Genomic DNA, 19,347 nt, shown 5'->3' with positions numbered 1-19,347 from the left:
GCTTCCTTCATTTATCCCGAAAGGCTCATGAGGCAAATGGGGCGTCAACAAAAGGTGCCCACTCAAGATACCCTTGTCCAAGAGAATGTTTTTTGGAACTCCGAGCTTGTGGAGGTCTTCGAAAGATGGTGGGCCACTCGGCCGCTTTGGGAGGTACCAAACCCCGTTGCCACGTTATAGGTGACTCCCGCTTATGCCAAATGGTCACGAGCTCCGTCCTTGGAAGAGAGGTCCAAATTCCATAAGGACGAGGTCGTCGAACTGAAGTATCGAGAGGTTGGCAAGGCCAACCGTGCCTTTTTCGAGGAGTATGTTGATGGAGCTAGCCCGGATGTGATTAGACCACCAAAGAGGAGAAGCTCGGGTCCCAAGAACGTGGTGGGCCATGCATTGGCTCGTTTCGGGTCGACATGGGGTCTTGTGCTAGACTGGAGGCCGTTGCCGTTGTAGATCCATTGAGGATCCGTTCCGAGGAGGAAATCCATGCTAGACAGGCTAACAAGAAGAACAAGGGGAAGATGTACCCCGAGGGAAAAGGCAAGGGTAGAATGGAAGAGTGAAGACCTCCATTACCCACTTTATTATTATGTTGTATTATTGTTGTGAGTTTTTATTATGTTGTACTAGCTAGTTGTTGTGTGTTTTGTGCTAGTTTTATTATGTGAGGTGTTTTAGTCGACACCTTAGCTTTGACTAGTTGTAGACTCGTCGAGCTTTATTTGTTGTTAAAATTGTAATCCCTCCCATTATTAATTAAATAAGGGGATTGCTCGTGTCGAAAATTATGAACGCTTGTTTCTTCCATCCATTTTGTAAAGGCAATTCGGCATGAATCGTCCTAAACATTTGCACTTGGGAAAGTGGGATTTTCGTAGGAAGGGAGAAAGGCTTATTGTTGTATTTTGTGGGAAAGGGACTGGTTTTCCCTTTCTTTTTTTGATGGGGATGTTTTTTGTATGTGGGGGGTTTTTGTCGTATGGGGATGGTTGTATCCTTCTTGTGTAAGAAAGGACTGCCTACGTATCCACCTGAAGAGGTGAAATCAAACCATGATCGTAGTTCGAAATGTTTTGTAAATTTTGATTGGGTTTTGTGGTTGTATCCCTCATGTATAAGAGGGACTGCCTACGTATCCACCTGAAGAGGTAAAATCAAACCATGCTCGTAGTTCAGGGTTTTTTTTTTTGTTTTAGTGCAAATGGACGTTGCCTTTGACAGATCAAAGGACCTTCAAAACGGGCAAGGTGCCGCAACATGTAATATCAAATCAGAACGCGTTGAGGAACTTGACTTGAAAAGGGTTGAGGTGGTTGCTAGTTGTAAAACTAGGCTAGGTTGTTGGTTGCTATTGTTGAAGGGTAGTATTTCTTGAGTTGGTCTAGGCTGGTCGGGTTTGTAAAATCCTCCCCATCTAGGTCACTCAGTCTCACTGCGCCCCCTGAAAGTATTTTCTTGACCAGGTATGGCCCGGCCCAGTTGGGTTTGAATTTTTCCCTCGGATCGACGGGTAGCGGCGCTCGGACCGACTTGAGGACCAAGTCGCCTTCTTGGATATTCCTGGGTTTGACCTTCATGTTGAATGCCCGTTGTATACGTCGTTGGTATAGATGGACGTTGTGCAAGGCGTTGAGTCGTCGTTCGTCTAGAAGAGTGAGTTGTTCGTACCTTCGGCGGGTCCATTCCGCCTCAGGGACTTGACTCTCCAGTAGGATGCGTAGAGAAGGGACCTCTAACTCTATCGGTTGAACCGCCTCCATGCCGTATGCTAGGTAAAAGGGTGTGGCGCCTGTCGGTGTTCGAATGGAGGTTTGGTATCTCCAAAGTGCGAATTGGAGTTTGCTCGGCCAATCGCGGTAGTTGTCTTGAATTTTCTTGATAATGTCGTTTGATCTTGTATTTGTCCAGCAAGGCCTGAGTTTCCGCCCGGAAGTGAGAGCCTTGATCGCTGATGATTTCATGGGGTACTCCATATCGGCAGATGATGTTGTTTTGGATAAACTTGGGCACTTGTTTAGCGGTCAAGACTGCATGTGACCGCGCTTCCACCCATTTGGTGAAGTAGTCTATGGCGACGAGGACGAAACAATGCCCCTTGGTGCCTACCGGGTTAACTTTCCCGATGATGTCGATGCCCCGAGTCGAGAAAGGCCAGGGTGATGTCATGGTGTACAAAAGGGATGGTGGTATATGTTGTATGTTGGCGAAGATTTGGCAATTGTGGCAATGCTTGACGTAGTTACGGCAATCGGCTTCCATGGTGGTCCCGTAGTAACCTAGCCGTATGATTTTTCGGGTAAGCTTCATTGCGCTCATGTGAGGGCCACATTCTCCGTCGTGGACCTCTCCCATAACTTTTTTGGCTATGTGATGGTCAATGCAAAGGAGGAGAATTCCTTGACGTGTTCTTTTGTAGAGTTGATTTTGGTTTATCACAAATTGTGATGCAAGTAAACGGATGGCTCTTTGTCCTCTTGGGTCAGAGTTTGGAGGGAATTCGTTTTTGGTTTTGTAGTTGAGGATGGCATGGTACCAAGGTTCATCATGGCTTTCCTCGTCGTCGTTGATGGCGCAAATGTGAGCTGGCTCACTCCTTCTCTCGACACATAGGGGCATCGATGTCATGTCGTCAGGTATGTTGACGAGCGCGGCAAATTTTGCCAGGGCATCGGCAAATTGATTTTCCTCTCGTGGCAAGTGGAAATAGTCGATTTGGTCGAAGAACTCAGCCTCTTGGTTGATCTTTGCTTGGTAGGGAGCTAAACTGTTACTTTGGATTTTCCATGATCCGGACACCTGATTGATGATGAGCGAGGAATTGCCGTGGACCCTCAGTCTCTTGATGCCAAGTGTTATGGCTGCTTGTAGGCCGATGAGGCATACTTCATATTCAGCGGCATTATTGGTGACGACAAAGTCTAGCTTGACCGAGATCGGAACATGTTCTCCCTCTGGTGATATTAGAAGGATTCCTACCCCGAAGCCTCTCACGTTAGATGCGCCGTCGAAGTATAGGTCCCATGCGTCGGTATCGGCACAAAGGATGTCCTCGTCAGGAAGTGACCATGTGTCGGTCGTAGGATCCTCGTTGACAGAATTCTCTGCTAGGAAATCGGCAACTGCTCTTCCCTTGATAACCTTGAGGGCTACAAACTTGAGATCAAATTCGGACAGCGTGAGTGTCCACCTAGAGAGGCTTCCGTTTAGTACGGGTTTTTCGAAGATATATTTGACCGGGTCCATCTTGGAGTAGATGTGGACCGTGTAGCTGAGCATGTAATGCCACAGCTTCTTTGTTGACCATACTAGGGCAAGGCATGTCTTTTCAAGTTGGGTGTATCTTGTCTCGTATTCGATGAACTTCTTGCTGATGTAGTAGATGACTCGTTCTTCACCCTCGACTGTTTGTGCTAGCATTGCTCCCATGGCTGTGTCGGTGACAGTCAGGTATAGGGATAAAAGAATCCCTTGTTGAGGTGGCATGAGGACAGGAGGTTTGGATAGGATTTCCTCTATCCCGTCGAAGGCCTTTTGACAATCGTCGTCCCAATCGGTGTGATCGGAGGCGCGAAGTTTCTTGAATATTGGTTCACAAATCATGGTGAGCTTGGCAATGAAGCGGCTGATGTATTGAACCTGACCGAGAAATCCCCGAATCTCCTTCTCATTCCTAGGCCGGGGCATTTGTTGAAGGGCTTTGATTTTGGTTGGATCAATCTTAATGCCTCTTTTGCTGACGATATGTCCCAAGAGTTTTCCGGAGGTGACCCCGAATACACACTTCTGAGGATTTAATCTCATGTTATACTTCCGCAGACGAGCGAAGAATTTTCGAAGGGCGTTGATGTGGCCGTCCTCTTCTTCTGTTTTGACAATCATGTCATCGACATACACCTCTACCTCCTTGTGCATCATATCGTGTAGGAGAGTGGTAGCGGTTCTTTGATAAGTAGCCCCGACGTTGATGAGACCGAAAGGCATGACCGTGTAGCAGTATGTACCCCACTGTGTAGTGAACGCAGTCTTGTGCATGTCTTCTTCAGCCATTTTAATATGGTTGTATCCGGCATACCCGTCCATGAATGATAGGAGAGCATGTGCAGCAGTGTTGTCCACCAGAATGTCGACATGTGGCAAAGGGAAGTCGTCCTTTGGACTCGCCCTATTCAGATCCCCGAAGTCGACGCAAACCCGAATTCTTCCGTCTTTCTTTGGTACGGGCACAATGTTGGCCACCCAATCGGAGTATTCAGACACTTTGATGAAACCACCTTGAATGTTTATCCACTTCTTCCTTGATTTCCGGGCCCATTCAGACGCATCCGGCGTAGTTTTCGCTTCACGAGGTTTAGCTCCGGGCTTAATGGGTATCCGGTGCTCGCAATTTCTGTCAATCCAGGCATGTCTCTGTAGGACCAGGCGAATACGTCCTTGTATTCGTGGAGGAGGTCAATGAATTGTTGTCTTTCCGAGGGGTCCAGGGTTGTCCCTATCCTAAGTTCTAGAGGTGTGTTGTCGGTTCCCACGTTAATAGGTTCGGTCTCCTCAGTGATGGGGGTTCTGGTTTCCCGTTTGTCAAGTTCTTTGGCCAGGTGAGGTGGGTAGTTACTCAAGTCAAATTCCTCATAGTCATTCAGAATTGCATTGCAGTTAAATTGAGACGAGTCATAAGCAAACTTAGCATTCATTAAGTTGACACGAGTGAAAAGCTCGGAGAGGACAGACATCTCGTGGTCAGTCATAGGCGACGCAGCAGAGGAGGTGGCCCCTGGAACAGGCTCTAGGTTGTCACCTTTCATGGGAGTGGGGATGACCTTTGTAGACTCAGCCTCTGAATCAGCCACGACCTTGTGATAAAATAGTGGGAAGGGGACCTTGACTGGGACATCAGGAGTGTTAGGAGCTACGACAGACTCTGACTCCGACACTCACTCAGATTCAGATTCTTCTTCGCTTCCCTCTTTGAACATAGGGCCTTCTCCAGTTGTGATCTTGAGAATGCGGCCTTGGCGATCTGTCCACTTGACGGTTTTCCTCCAGCCTTGTGTAGCTTTCTCCGGGTCAGTGTCGGAGATCAAGGCAGTTGGGTAGAATTGGTTGTCCTTCAGAGCGATGTTGATGATGTCCTCATAGTCGAGGTGCTTGATGTTATCCTCTCCAAAGAGGAGAGTGACAGCTTGTCCATCGAGGCATGACGATGGCTTAGACTCGGTTGATGCAGTTTCGGTGTTGGCGGGGATGAAGTAGCAGTCCTGGAAGACTTCCACACCCGGGTACCTGGGATTGGCCACAGAGTCATAGATCGGCTCCGGAAAGCCATGGTAGAGCTCTGATTCTCCCTCGGGAACAAAGTATCCATTGAGGGTCAGATGATAGGAACAGAGGATAACTCCGTGCTTCTTGCGTTTTCGAACTAGGAGGTTCATCTCCTTGATATCTTCATCAGTAGGCTCATATCCTAGTCCGAAGGGAATGTTGAGGACCTTAGCCTGTTTCAAGGGAGGTAAGGTGCTCTTGGATTGAGGGGCAAACCCAGGAAGTAACCCTGGCGCATCATAATGCGGTTGACTGTGAGGTTGGCAAACGGGTCACAATCAAAGGGTGTTGATTCATCAGTTATGGCATTCACAGCTTGGAATCCCCACATTTCATTATCATCTTCCTCAATGGTCTGGGAGGCTATTCCCTTTCTCATGACAGCTTTGATCGGGGAAGCAGGAATTGTGATTGTTTTCCCGTTGAAGGGGACCCTGATCTTCTGGTGGAGAGTCGAGGTAACCGCCTTGACAGCGTGAATCCAGGGACGTCCCAGGAGCATATTGAAAGAGGCGTCGATGTCGACCACCTGAAAACTGGTTTGCCTTTCCAAAGAAATCCCGGTTGCGCGATCGAGTGATTAGCCCCGCGACCTTGCGACGAGTGTCGTCGTAGGCGCGTACTCCTTGGTTTGTCGGGACCAAATCAGCTTCCTTAATACCCAGCTTGTGAGCAGTCTTGAGGGGAATGACATTTACCACGGATCCGTCATCTACAAGAATCATGGGTACATTCTTCTTGAGACATTGTACGGTAATGTACAGGGCAAGGTTATGATTGGCTCCGAAGGGAGGGATATCTTCGTCGGAGAAGACGGCTGGGTTGTTCAAGACAGGGGCGTCCCTTGTCAATATGTGCCACTATTTGTTCAGGGGAAGAGGTTGAGGGCACAGTTAGTTTTCCCAAGGCCTGTAACAAAGCCTGTCGATGTTCAAAGGATGTCGCGATCAGTTGCCAGATCGAGATCTCGGCTTTTGCCTTCTGAAGCTATTTGAGGATTGAATTCTCAGGAGCCTTCGGTTGAGTGTCTACTTCCGGGACAACTTGGTCGTTTGTTGTTGGAACGACGGTTGGATTGTTCGGGTTCTGATAGGGGCGTCCGAACCGGGTAAGGTGACCGATCTCTTTCGCCCGTTTCTCTTTCTCTGGGATAAGGTAGACATCTTCAACGTCGTCTCTCCAGATGCCGTTGATTTCAGGATCTCGAAGGCACCTTGGAGGGGTATTCCTTGGTGGGCAGTTTTTGTAGGAGATATTTTTGTGAGGGTAATTTTTGTGAGGGTAGTTTTTATGGGTTTGATTATTGTGAGGGTGATTATTGTGAGGATGATTATTGTGAGGTGCATGCCAGAATGGTCGCGGGAGCAATCCGTCCTGGTGAGGGTAATTTTGAGCGCTCGGGGGACTCTCCCTCGGGCGTGGTGGTGGAAGATTGAAGATAAGCCGGCGGTAGGCATCGTCAAGTCGGGTAATCCTCTCGGAGAGGCTGGCTATGGCTTCCTCAACCTGTTGGAACATGGTGAGCATAGTGGCGGCACTAAATACAAATACCCCGTCCAAGGGATCTTTCTCCAAGGTGTTCACCTCGTCATCAATTGGCAGGATGAGGTGTGAGCAGTCCAGAGTTGGCTCATCGTTGGAGATAGCGTGGATTCCCAGAGGATTCGTTTTGTTGTTTGGCTTAGTCGGCGGGGATAAAGGCAATTCCCCTTTCTCAATCATGTCTTGGATGATGTGTTTGACTTTGAAGCAAGTTTCTGTATCATGCCCTTTCCCGTGATGGTACTGACAATAGGCATTGGGGTTCCAGAAGCGGGATTTCTTAGCATCGGTCGGATCCGGAGTGGGTCCGATTGGTTATAACTTTCCCTGGTCCATGAGCCTCTTTAGAGCACTTGCGTAAGTTGACCCTATATTAATGAACACTCTCTGGGGGTGCTCAGCTCTCTTAGAAGTTGGTTCAACGAGGTTGACCTCATCGATCTTGTTTGTTTGGCCGTAAGGGCGAGACCCGGTTAATGTGGATCCCTGGTAGCCTCTACCAGTAGTCTTGGCCAAGACACCCTTTCGGAGGTCATCTTCAATGCGTGTCCCCAGAATTTGCAAATCCTGGAAGGTCTTAATATTTTGGTACCTCAGCATACATTGGGCGGAGATTGTTGACGAAATTTTCCACCAAAGTTGATTCACTCGGCTTGCTGACCAGCTGAGTACTTACCCTCCTCCAACGGGTTAAGAACTCGGTGAATCCCTCCTTATCGTTCTGGATTAGGACCTCAAGGGTACGGGTATTGGCTTGGATTTCAACATTGTCAGCGTATTGCTTAGCAAATTCAACTGCGACCTCATCCCAGGTAGTAAGGTTTTTCGGGTCAAGGGAGTAGTACCACTGACGAGGGATCGGTTCCAAAGAGGACGGAAAGATCCGGGTGAAAAGTTCCTGTTTGACCCCTTTAATGGCCATGTAGTCTTTGAAAGCACGGATATGATTGAGCGGGTCCTCCACTCCTTTGAACTTAGGTACATCAGTTAGGGTAAAGTTGTCAGGTAATTGATCCCCAACAGGTTTGAACCTTCGGTTGTTCTCAAGATGGATATTGTTACCCTGGGCTAGGAGCTGTTCTTCCAAGAGCTTTAGCCTTTTCTCAGTTTCAGTCAGAGGTGGAGTATTATGTTCTCCAGTTTCCTTATTTTCCAGGGCGTCGATACGGGCCTCGACGCGATCCAGGGTGACCTTAAGAGAGGTGAGCAGGCTGGCTAGCTGAACAGTCGTGACATCTCTGTTGTTATCATTGTTGTTGTTGTTGACAGACGAAGTTGAAGACGGGGCCACGACTCTGAGGCAGAAAAACGCCTCACATTACAACTCAATCTGACACGGTTCAAAGACTGAACGCAGACAACACAAGGACGAGACAAAGATTGGACTCAAAAAGACGAGGGTGATCGTGTGTAGTCCCTCGGTGCTGACTCGATTTATGACGTGATGGTGTTGACCGAACTTTTAACACGTGTCCAGCCTAACGGTGCGACGCCATTGGACGGGTCTCGTGGTGAGACGACTCATAAGTAAAGACCCATAAGTACGTTTACTTCGACTCGATAGACACGAGGCGGAATGGGAATGGTGGACTGAAGTTTTCGAAAATAGAAATTTTCAAAAAGATTCATTTGTCACTTTGTGGGCGGCTTCCGAAGATAGAGATCTCTGTAAGTCGGTCAGTTGAAAGGGTTGTCTTAAGTTTATTTGCAAAAGACGGTTTTGAGTTTGAATCGACTCGGAAAACAGTGTATTGATTCCCAAGACGGTTTTTGAAATTCAAAATTGTATGTTTTGAAAATCGAGTTTGAAATGTTTGAAGAGGTCTCGGGGACGGTGCATGGTCCTCGGGATCTCGAGAGTGTCTCGAGAAAAGGGTCTGTGCTTTTCTCGGGTTTTGAAAGAGCCATTGTCGGCGCGAGACGGGTTAAAATCCGTGTCTAGACGCGGCGATTATAACGGCGTGAAAAGGTGGTTTGAAATGGTTGTAGAAAACCGAGTTTGAAAATCGTCATTACGACGGCCTAGAAAGGCGTGTTGAAATGGTTATGAAAACCGGGTTTAAAAATCGTCATTACGATGGCCTAGAAAGGCATGTTGAAATGGTTATAAAAACCGTGTTTGAAAATCGTCATTACGGCGGCCTAGAAAGGCGTGTTGAAATGGTTATAAAAACCGGGTTTGAAAATCGTCATTACGACGGCCTAGAAAGGCGTGTTGAAATGGTTATAAAAACCGAGTTTGAAAATCGTCATTATGACGGCCTATAAAGGCGTGTTGATATGGTTATAAAAACCGAGTTTGAAAATCGTCATTACGACGGCCTAGAACAAGGCGTGTTGAAATGGTTATAAAAACCGGGTTTGAAAATCTTCATTACGACGGCCTAGAAAGGCGTGTTGAAATGGTTATAAAAACCGAGTTTGAAAATCGTCATTACGACGGCCTAGAAAGGCGTGTTGAAATGGTTATAAAACCCGTGTTCAAAAATCGTCATTACGACGGCCAAGGAAGGCGTGTTATTTGAAATGCAACGGTCGGCGAAAGACCGAGGTTTGAAACAGCCATTATAACGGCGCAAAAGGTGTTTTTTGTTTTGAAAGTTTGAAAATGACACGGAAGGACTTATGATCAAGTAGCACATAAGCACTCACAGTTCATTATATTATGAATTATGCTGACACGGGTTTTGGCTTAGAAGGGTGGGTTACACACCAAGCAATCAAACCCCGATTTGCGAGAGGGATACCAATCCAAACAAAATGTGTAAGGAAAGTGCCCTAGCCTCGTGCTCGAAAGTGATGAAAGCTCTTTGACGAAACAGAAATGTGTTACGTCAATGGTATGCTTGACTCAATCGCGATTCAAAACGCGGGGATGAGAAAACTCACGCCGATAAGACGAGCCAATTGGTCGATAAAGGGTTAGGTTGTGGGCCCGGACAAGGAACCCGACCGTGACCGTAATATCAATTAATGCATTCCAACCAAGACCTCGTTCGAGTGTCACCATCTAGGGATCACAAAGACATAAGTGTCCTAGTTATCCCTAGCGGAGTCGCCAATCTGTGGACATGGCCCGCCTGCAGGCCCGGTTCGATCTGCGGGCGTGCAGCGGTCTTTTGAAAGCCACGCTCGGCGGCGTAAAAATGCTTTCGACCGGATCGTTTTAGATCGGTCGGTTTCGTCTCGGTAAGGGTCTCGAAACGATTAGAGATGTTCGGAGTCGCCACCAAGCATTTGTGGGATGCTTGGAACCCGCTCGAAATCCACTTTATACCTCGGTCAAATCGAAGCACAAAGCAGCGTTTGACATAGGTACTAAAGATAAGGAAATCGTCCCTCTTAAGCATCCTATCTCTAGAATGACTCTCGTACGCCCTGGATAAGGTCGTCCACTATCAAAAGTTTCTGAGTAAGAGGTGAAGGTACGTATTGGGAAGCCCTTTAATCGAACACCCAATCCCGCCCCATGTAGCGCCTCTACTGATCGATCTTGGTTGGTTGAATGCAGAAGTTGATAAAACGGTTTAAATGCATGAATGCGCATCCAATAATTTAAACCTAACATGTGAGAGCTTTCTAAGTCGGTTGATTTAATCCAAGTATCAAGTATAAGATGTCGAGTTGGATTTATGGTTGATTTGCATGCAAGACGGAAATTAAACATCCATTTACCGTATTAGGTTTATGGTGCATAATGTGATCCATTTGTCTTAGTAAAGCATTTTGCAAATATGATTTTGAATGAGCAAATAGTCATCTGATCCGTCCTATATCCGGGATAACCGGAGTCGGGATCGTCCTGGACTAATGCTAGAAGGAGAACAGACCCTGCACCAGGCAGTCATATGAGGCGCGACCCTGTTGGCGATGCAAGGGGGACTCCCCTGGTTTTGAAAATGAGAAATGAAAGGCATGTTTTAGGCGTGGGTCAACCTACGATGATATGCCGTATTCTGACCTTTTGAAAAACATTTATAAAACGTATTGAAAAGTGGGTATTTGACCCGATTTGTTGATTTGAGGAACGAGACTCGAATAATCATCATTATTTTGATAATATTAGGTATCGGGTTCGACTTTGACAAACTTGACATGAATAGTTTTGAAAATGATTATGAACGAATTGTTTTAAGTTCATTTGAATGTAATTAGTCGATACTCGTCATCGTACCCGGGTTAAAATCCGGCATGGTATATAGAACCAAGGATGACTTTGTGTTGGTGACTAATATGCTTGTTTTGAAAATGTAAAGAAATGATGAAAGGCTTTAAAATACCTCCCAAAAATGAAATAAAAGGCTTTAAAATACCTTTTAAATGTTATTAGCCAAATATTATCACCGAAACACGGATTTGACCGTCATGGTATAAGGAACCAATGGTGAAAAATGTTTTATGGTTAAAACAAATGAAATAAAATGAAAAAGATTTGAAAATTTTTGAAATGGTAAAAACCGATTACAAATATGAAAATGAATTAAAGGGAAATTACGAGAACAAATACGGTTGAGTTCTGACCTGGACACCCCATTGAGGCGCGGGCAAGCCGGCGAACCAAGGGGCTTCTGTCTGAGGCCAAAAATCAGTTTTGGCTCGTTTATTCCATGTTTTGGTTCATGTTATGCATGTTTTAGCATGTTATAGTCATGAAACAAATAAAAACATGATAAAAGAAGGGTTTTTGCACCCTCATACTTACATGCTTGGTTATGGCGAGTGACCGACGTAAGTGTAATAACTCGTTTGGTCGAAAAAAACTCGGTTTAAAACCGTTTTGGTAAGTAAAAAAGAGTGTTTTAAGATTAGTGACGGTGTAGTGGTCGAAGTGGTCGGTCAAGTGATTTAATAAACGATGACGGTACCAAACAATGTGTAAGGCTTGTATTTACGATCGGTAGGTCGTAAATACGCGTCGGATTGTGACTTAAGAAGTCGAGTCGAGAATTTTAAGGGAGAAAAGAGGGGGCGGACACTCGCGTGAGTTCTCAAATGGGGGCATTTGAGGGGTATTTATTGGAAAATGAGTGGTTGTGTGAGTTTTGAGCGACGTGGCCACCTAGGCTGCTCAAAGAGGCGCGAGCCACGTCGCGGGTCTTCGAGTTGTCTTGTCGCTTTCACACAAGAGCAATCATGACTTGTTCTATCCTAGGATTTGTAGTCATATGTTTGGTACTTGACCATTCATAAATCCGGGAAATCTTAGCATAGAAGATTTGAAATGGTTTGTTTTTTGTGGTTGACTCGGTTTGACTCGTTGTTGGAGTCGGGATTTGAATTTCTGAGTCGATTTTTGGCCCGGTGTCAGTTTTGACTCTAGTTAGTGTCATTGTGACCCCGTCGTTGTGCATTAAACACTCCAGGTATTTTTGAAATGTTTTGAAATATTTTATTTTCGAAATCGTTTTAAGTTTTCCGACGTAAAGTTGTACACAAACTGTCGATCAAACGCCGCCATTCCAAAGCATGTTATAGTCCGATAATCATCGGGTGTTTGTTGGAGTTTCAGCAGATACTGGGTATCTACATCCCTCTTAATTGTTTACGTTTCATATTGTGACCCTATATAAAGGGTGTTGATCCGACAGTTCTTACATACTTCTTACACCACTTTTATACACTCATTTTAGTTCTTAATTTAGGTTAGATTAGTTTTACTTTTAGCATTTCCATTTTGTTATAAACAATTTTAATTCAAGTTATATACAATTTACATATCAAGTTATTTATATTTACATTGTTCTTCAATTCCATTTCCATTTCCATTTCAAGGTAATTCTATTCCTATTTTCATTATGTTTATCATTTCAATTGTCATCAGTTTAGTTTACATTTACATTAGGCTAGAGAAGTCTACCTTGTCTAGGGAATGAAGGGAGCCATGCATAAAAAGTATTTGTAACATGATAAACTAGGATGTTATAATATTGTCTAATTGTTTTTATCACATGTTTGCACCACCACGTTTAATCTTTGTTTAAAGGCCTTATTCATTGATTAAGTTTGTTAATTCGTTCTATAAGTCAAGAGGCACGGAATTGGATTAGACTAAGCATGTGTTGTAGGACGACCTAGTCATAATCGAAAGTTTCTCTAGGACCCGGTCTATGGTTGACACTAATATCGAGAGGTGGGTGTCTCTAACCCTAAACAATTAACGATTCATCAACTCCTATGTATAATTTAAGCATTTACATAATTTGCATGTGTGACCCGACCTCCATAGACTATTTCTTTATCATTATTTTCTTCCATCATCCAAACCAACCAATCATACGATAACCGACCTTGATAAATTTCACTCCATAACAACTAATTAACAACTACCGTCTCTATGTGGATTCGACCCCTGCGTACTACATTCATTTTTGTCTAGGGTATTTATTTTTGAATAGGTGTGATATAGCCTATCAGAAAAACTTAACATGGGTGCTTTAAAATGCACAAGTATCACCTTGCAAATGGCAGACCGTTCTTTAAAGCGACCTTTAGGTGTCTTAGAAGATGTGCCCGTTAAAGTTGGAAAGTTTTTCATACCCGTTGACTTCCTCATACTTGATATGGCCGAGGACTCAGAAACCCAATTATATTGGGTAGGCCATTTTTACATACCGCGGGTGCGTTAATCGATGTGAAAAATGGGAAGTTAACGTTGGAAGTGGGTGATGACCGGGTTACCTTTAGTAAGAACAACACCATTAGAAGCCCAATGTTAAAAGAGTCTTATTTTACTTAGCACTATGGACTCTCCTAATGCCTTTACTACACTTCGATCCTTACTGATGGATCTGTTGGAGGAAGATATTGGTGTTGATTGTTTTGTAGGTGACGATTCTATGGGCACTAATGCTAAGAGTGCGAAAAGAAAAAGGGAATTTTCTTAGAAAAATTTCAAATGGATGCGGAACGTGAAAGGAGCTATGAAAGGAAGCTCAGAAGGTGGCGAGCTCAAGGATGAAACTTGATCAAATTAGCTTCTTACGTCGTGCGGGACGTTAAATCAGCGCTTCTTGGGAGGTAACCCAAGCTTTTATTCACTTTTGTTTTTTTTATTTTTTCGCAATTTAATGTTTTTCGTAGCTATAGAAATAAATTACTAGACTTGAGGTGTTTATTGGCGTGATTTGTAGGTGAAAAATGAAGAAAAGATGAGTCAAAGAGGAAATTCACGCTTCCCCATGCACGAAACCCCGTTCGGGGACGTAACTTTCAAAAAACGGGGCGAAATTAAGAAATACGAAAGAAAGTCAAAAAGCGGACTAGAGTTGGTCAACCCCGATCGGGGCCGTGGTCTTTTATTTTGGTGGCCTTATTTGTTACACGGGTAAGAGCAAAGTTCATTCTATCATCTCCATCAAAGCCACGACGGTATTTCTTCCTTTCTCTCTATCATTTCTTCACTGTTCTTCACCTTAAATCACAACAAAACATCATTCCCCCGTATACATACTAGCTTGGGGGGGAGGCTAGCTAGTCTAGTAAGTGTTCTTTACTTTGCACTTTAGTTTAATTTCTCGCAGCCCATTAAATATGACCCCTTGTCCTTCTTGTTTATGTGCTTTGAGCCATTTTTATGGTTTTGTTGGGTGATTTACATCTTGGCACATTGAGGACAGACAATGTTGTGTTTAGCTTGGGGGGGGGGGGGGGGGGGGGGGAATTGAATTTGCATTGTAGTGTAGGTTGCATTTAGAAAATTCTGAAAATTTTAAGAAATTGTGTGTGTTTTGCTTGCTTATAGCCTAATTTTGTCATAAAAATATGTTTTATGCCTTCTTGCTTATCCTAATGATAGCTTATAGCTAGTGATTTATTCTTATTTAATGGGATAATTGCTACATGGGGATGTCTTGACATACTAGGTGGGAGATGGAAAATGAACCGAATAGGCTTGATCTTGACTATTGGCAAGCTACATAATTGGTAAGGTAGAACCTCCTTAGACCGATGCATCCATATCCGGTCTCTCTTAGGTGAGTGTAGGTCTCCTTATGGTGCGTGTTTCATCAAAACGCACAAGTATGGTCGTGATTTCATCTCTTTATAAGCATGCATTTATTTGCTGTTAGCATTTTGGAGCCATTCACATGATTAAATTTGTCTTTTTGAACCCCTTCACAATATTTATCCTTAGCTACATATAAAAATTGCCTAGTTGAGCTAGTAGCTTGGATTAGTTGTGTTTGAATGCTCATTTGGGATTTGTTCTATCTTGAAACATCATTGTGAGCTTGGCCTTAATGCTCTTGGAGAAAAGAAGTGAAAAAAGAAAAACAATTGAAAAAAAATGAAGAAAATGAAGAAAAATGATGGAAATGAATTGAAAAAGAAAAGATGAGAAAGAAAGAAAACAGCATGAAATGAAAAAAGAGAAGCATGGTTTGTGTTTTGAAAGAGAAGAAAAGTTAGTGTAAGAAGCTCTCATGTCTTATTCATATATTTTGGAGAGCATTCTTATGATTTGTATCGAAATTTTTGGGAATAATTTTGGGAATTAAGCATCCTTGCATATGGTTGTTACTAGCTTGACTTAGCTCCACATACCATAAATCATTTGTTCCCCTTTCTTACCCATTACTTATTTGCCTTCTTCTTACCCATATGGCTTCTTTTTCATAATTTCATTTGAATGTTTTGACTTGTGATTTTGAAATGATTACCATATTAGATTGCGGGCACATTCTCATGAGTCGAGTATAGGTAAGTATTTTCACATAAAATGTCCTTCCACATACAAATGAGTTTGAGTGCATCATGAGGGTCCATTAGTCAAAAGATCATGCAAGAGCTTAAAGTAAGGTTCGTTCAAAGTCTTCCATGCTACACCGTCATGTAAATCTCATCCATGTTTTTGCATTATTCCTTTTGCCCATGTTGTTTCGGGTTTTGAATCATTATGCTTGGCTCGTTTTAGGATATTGTAATTGATGGGATATGGTGTCTTGCTTAGGGACAAGCAAGTGTTTAGCTTAAGGGAGTTTGATAAGTTCATTTTATATAGACTTTATCTCCTTATTTTGGCTCTATTATATATGATTATTGCACTAACCTTAGTGATTTTATGAGCTAATATTGTATTCTAGTTGTCTTTCCATGGTTTGTCACATTTTGTAGGAACTTGAGCTTTTAGGAGCTTATTTCTAACAAATTTGCAAGAGCTAGTTTACAAGGCTAAGAGTGGAGCATGAGTTGGACCAACCTTGAAGTGTTACATGGATTTGCTTGCATAAAGATATGGATTAAAATGAGAAATTCAAAATAAAATCTTATGCAAAGTCAAGCCCAAGATTTGAAGTCCAACTAAGGTGGAAACTTTGGATGCTTAGTGAAGCTTAGGATGCCAATTGAAGAGCTTAACCGGGTGATTAAACAAGACATTAAACACCAAACTTTGGATTTCTTGAGCATTAACTAGAGGAATTAAGAGGATCGAGCTGGAGAGCCACGGCCCCGATCAGGGTTGGCATCCCCGATCGGGGTTACCTTGTCCCATGTGTTTACGTTTCAAGTCCTAGCTCCCTATAAATAGAGAGTTAGGTCTCACCTAATTAGCATCTTATTTCCATCGTACAATATCACATTTCTTGTATTCTTAAGCACATAAAAATTCTCTCATAGTTTTCATATTAGTTTTAATATTGTTAAGCATTTGGTTATTGTTAAACATTTGGTTCTTATTTATTCAAGCATTTGGTTCTTATTTGTTCTTCCTTTGCAAGTTCTTAATACAAGTTCTACATTTCGGTAATTTTTATTCTATATTTCGTTATTACTTTTGTTATTTCTATTACAAGTTATTTAGTTAATCATTTCATCATTAGCATTTTTATTTAGCTATTAGTTTCACTTTTAATATTCTCATTTCATATTCAACATGTTTTCTTCATCAATCATTGTTGTTAGTTTCATTTCCGACATGAGTGAGTAGTCCCCTTTTGTCTAGAAATTAGGGGAGCCATGCATGATTAAAATATGTAAAATGTTAAATTAGGTTGATGTAATATTGTCTAATTGTTTCTATCACATGTTTGTATCGTCATGATTAATATTTGTTTAGTGGTCATATTCATCGATTAAGTTTGTTAATTCGTTCTATAAGTCGAGAAGCACGGAATCGGATTAGACTAAGCATGTGTAGTAGTACAACCTAGTCATAACGAGAGTTCTCTAGGACCCAGTCTATGGTTGACACTAATATCGAGAGGTGGGTGCCTTTAGCCTAAACAATTGACAATGTTATTTATTTCGAGTTTAACATGAACATATATATATATATATATATATATATATATATAATTGCATGTGTGACCCGACTCCCCTAGACTCCTTTAATCATATATTTTTATATCGTTTCATTTGCTAATCATCAAACCAAACAAACCAATCAATCGTTATCAACCTTGATAGAAGTCTATTCATATCATTTCATAGCGCAATTCCCGTCTCCTTGTGTTCGACCCCTCGTACTACATTAATTTGTGTCAAGGGAAAATTATCTTTGTTAGGTGTGCGACATAGCCTGTCCCCGGCGGCTGGTCCACTAACCCTTTCATGCCAATTGATCATAAATAATTCCACTGGGGCCAACGTCGATAGTCTTACCAGCGGCCGCTCGGCCGGCCTGGAGCGCCCATTATGTAGATTTTGTGTCAAAAACATTTGGTGGCCTCAAGGCCGGTGAGGGACCGGCGGCCTGCCCACCAACTGGCATCCCTCCTCCGCGAAATCAGATATCTCCTTTGTTGCAGACCTAATTATGAGAAGACTATAATTAAATACTTTTTCTTAAGTTGTATTAGACACGAAACCCTATATCTAAGAATTCCATCTAATTAGCCTTAATTAATCTTAATCAAACTTTAATCTTTCCTTAGTTTTTGGAATTACTTTTTCACATACAAATTTTACTCATTCACATACATTTTGTCATTAATTTTCCGTCTAATACCCCTTCAACCTCAAACCCAATAAAATTAACCCTTATTTTTATCTTTTTCCTAAACCTAATCTAATTGCTCAATGATTTAAACAAGGGATCTTAGTTCACTAATTAATGAAGTACTCCATAATTCAATCGTTAGGTTTTTTTGTAATTTTTTTTATCAATTATTAAAGAACACTAATTGGAAGAATAACTGATTTTGTTAGATACTCAAACTATTAGGGTTGTTCACTTCTTATGGTAATCACGAGACCATCTATGAGAACAGTGGATACATCATACACGGTGTAGATTTTTCATCGCTTAATGAATATTAAGTAATGATGTGAATATTATTGAACCAAGAGCCGCGAATATGAGAATTTATGCCAAAATTAACTGTTGGCCGCTGATTCTTTGGTGTTGAGTGGTGGCTGGGTGGTTGGTGCGATTGAGAAGATGGTGCGTGGTGGTTTGTTGTTGGGTGGGTGAGTTGTATTGGGTTTTGAGCGACGGGGATGAGAAAAAATAATGAGGGTAACATCGTAAAAATCGTATGTGAAAGAGTAAAGTTCGTATTTGAAAAAGTAGGACCTTTATTTTTAACTTAAATCTTTCCTTATTTTTAACTTAGATCTTCCTCTAGTTAGTAGCTAGTGAGTAATTGTAAATTTTGGGTTGTATGATGTTCTGAAGACATTCATCTTCTATTCAATCCAAGTTCCCATTTTTTTTTCTTGTTGGTATCATTCTATCTCCCTTTTTATTACTTGTCATTAGTTTACATTTCCTTCTTTCTTAATCATCTAGTATTTGGATAAATATATTGTTTGTCATTAAATCTATGTTGAATCTATCTTTCGTTGTTGTATCTAGTTTAAGCATGTGTGAGTAGATCTTCACTAGGGTTTTGGGGATCATCGAACGAGGGACAAAAAGGGTAGTTTTATATGTTGATTTGATTGTAAAATTCTTGGGTAAACAATGTCCCCTATTTTTTGCATTGAAGGTGTTTCTTGAATTGCTTGAATGAAAGTTAGAGCCTTTTTTCAACTTATCAACTTGTCTTAGATCGAATGTTTAGACTAGTGATTAGACCTTGTAAAATTGGTAGGTTTGGACTTGTCGGAGTGAAAACTCAATTAGTCTAGACCTAAGAACCCTTTCACATCGAAAGGTTGAGACTGATATATAATAAAACAAAAAACCCTAGAGAGAGAAAGCCTATGACTGCGTAGAGAGAGAAAGCAAAGTTTGACCTAGATTTCGCGCCTATGGCAAGGAAATCTAACCTTCAACAATAGCGGGAGATGTCTCTACGAGGACGGAGCATCCCTGCAAAGCAAACTGAGACGTCCAGCAATGATGAAGAAATGGAAGTGAGTAAAGAACAAAACCCTACTGAGATCCATAACGGCCCTGATGTTGATGCAAATGGCAAAACGAGAAATATTAATGAAGTTGTTGGCATCCCTGAACTAGTTATTGAAACTGATAGTGAGGATGATTCTATGCATCAGGATGATGACGTTGTGCATGAAAAGGAGGAAACCACTGTATCTGAAACGCAG

This window comes from Silene latifolia, chromosome 7, assembly GCF_048544455.1.
Source record: "Silene latifolia isolate original U9 population chromosome 7, ASM4854445v1, whole genome shotgun sequence".
NCBI lineage: Eukaryota > Viridiplantae > Streptophyta > Magnoliopsida > Caryophyllales > Caryophyllaceae > Silene > Silene latifolia.
The sequence above is the reverse complement of the archived record's forward strand: the minus strand, read 5'-3'. Positions refer to the sequence as shown.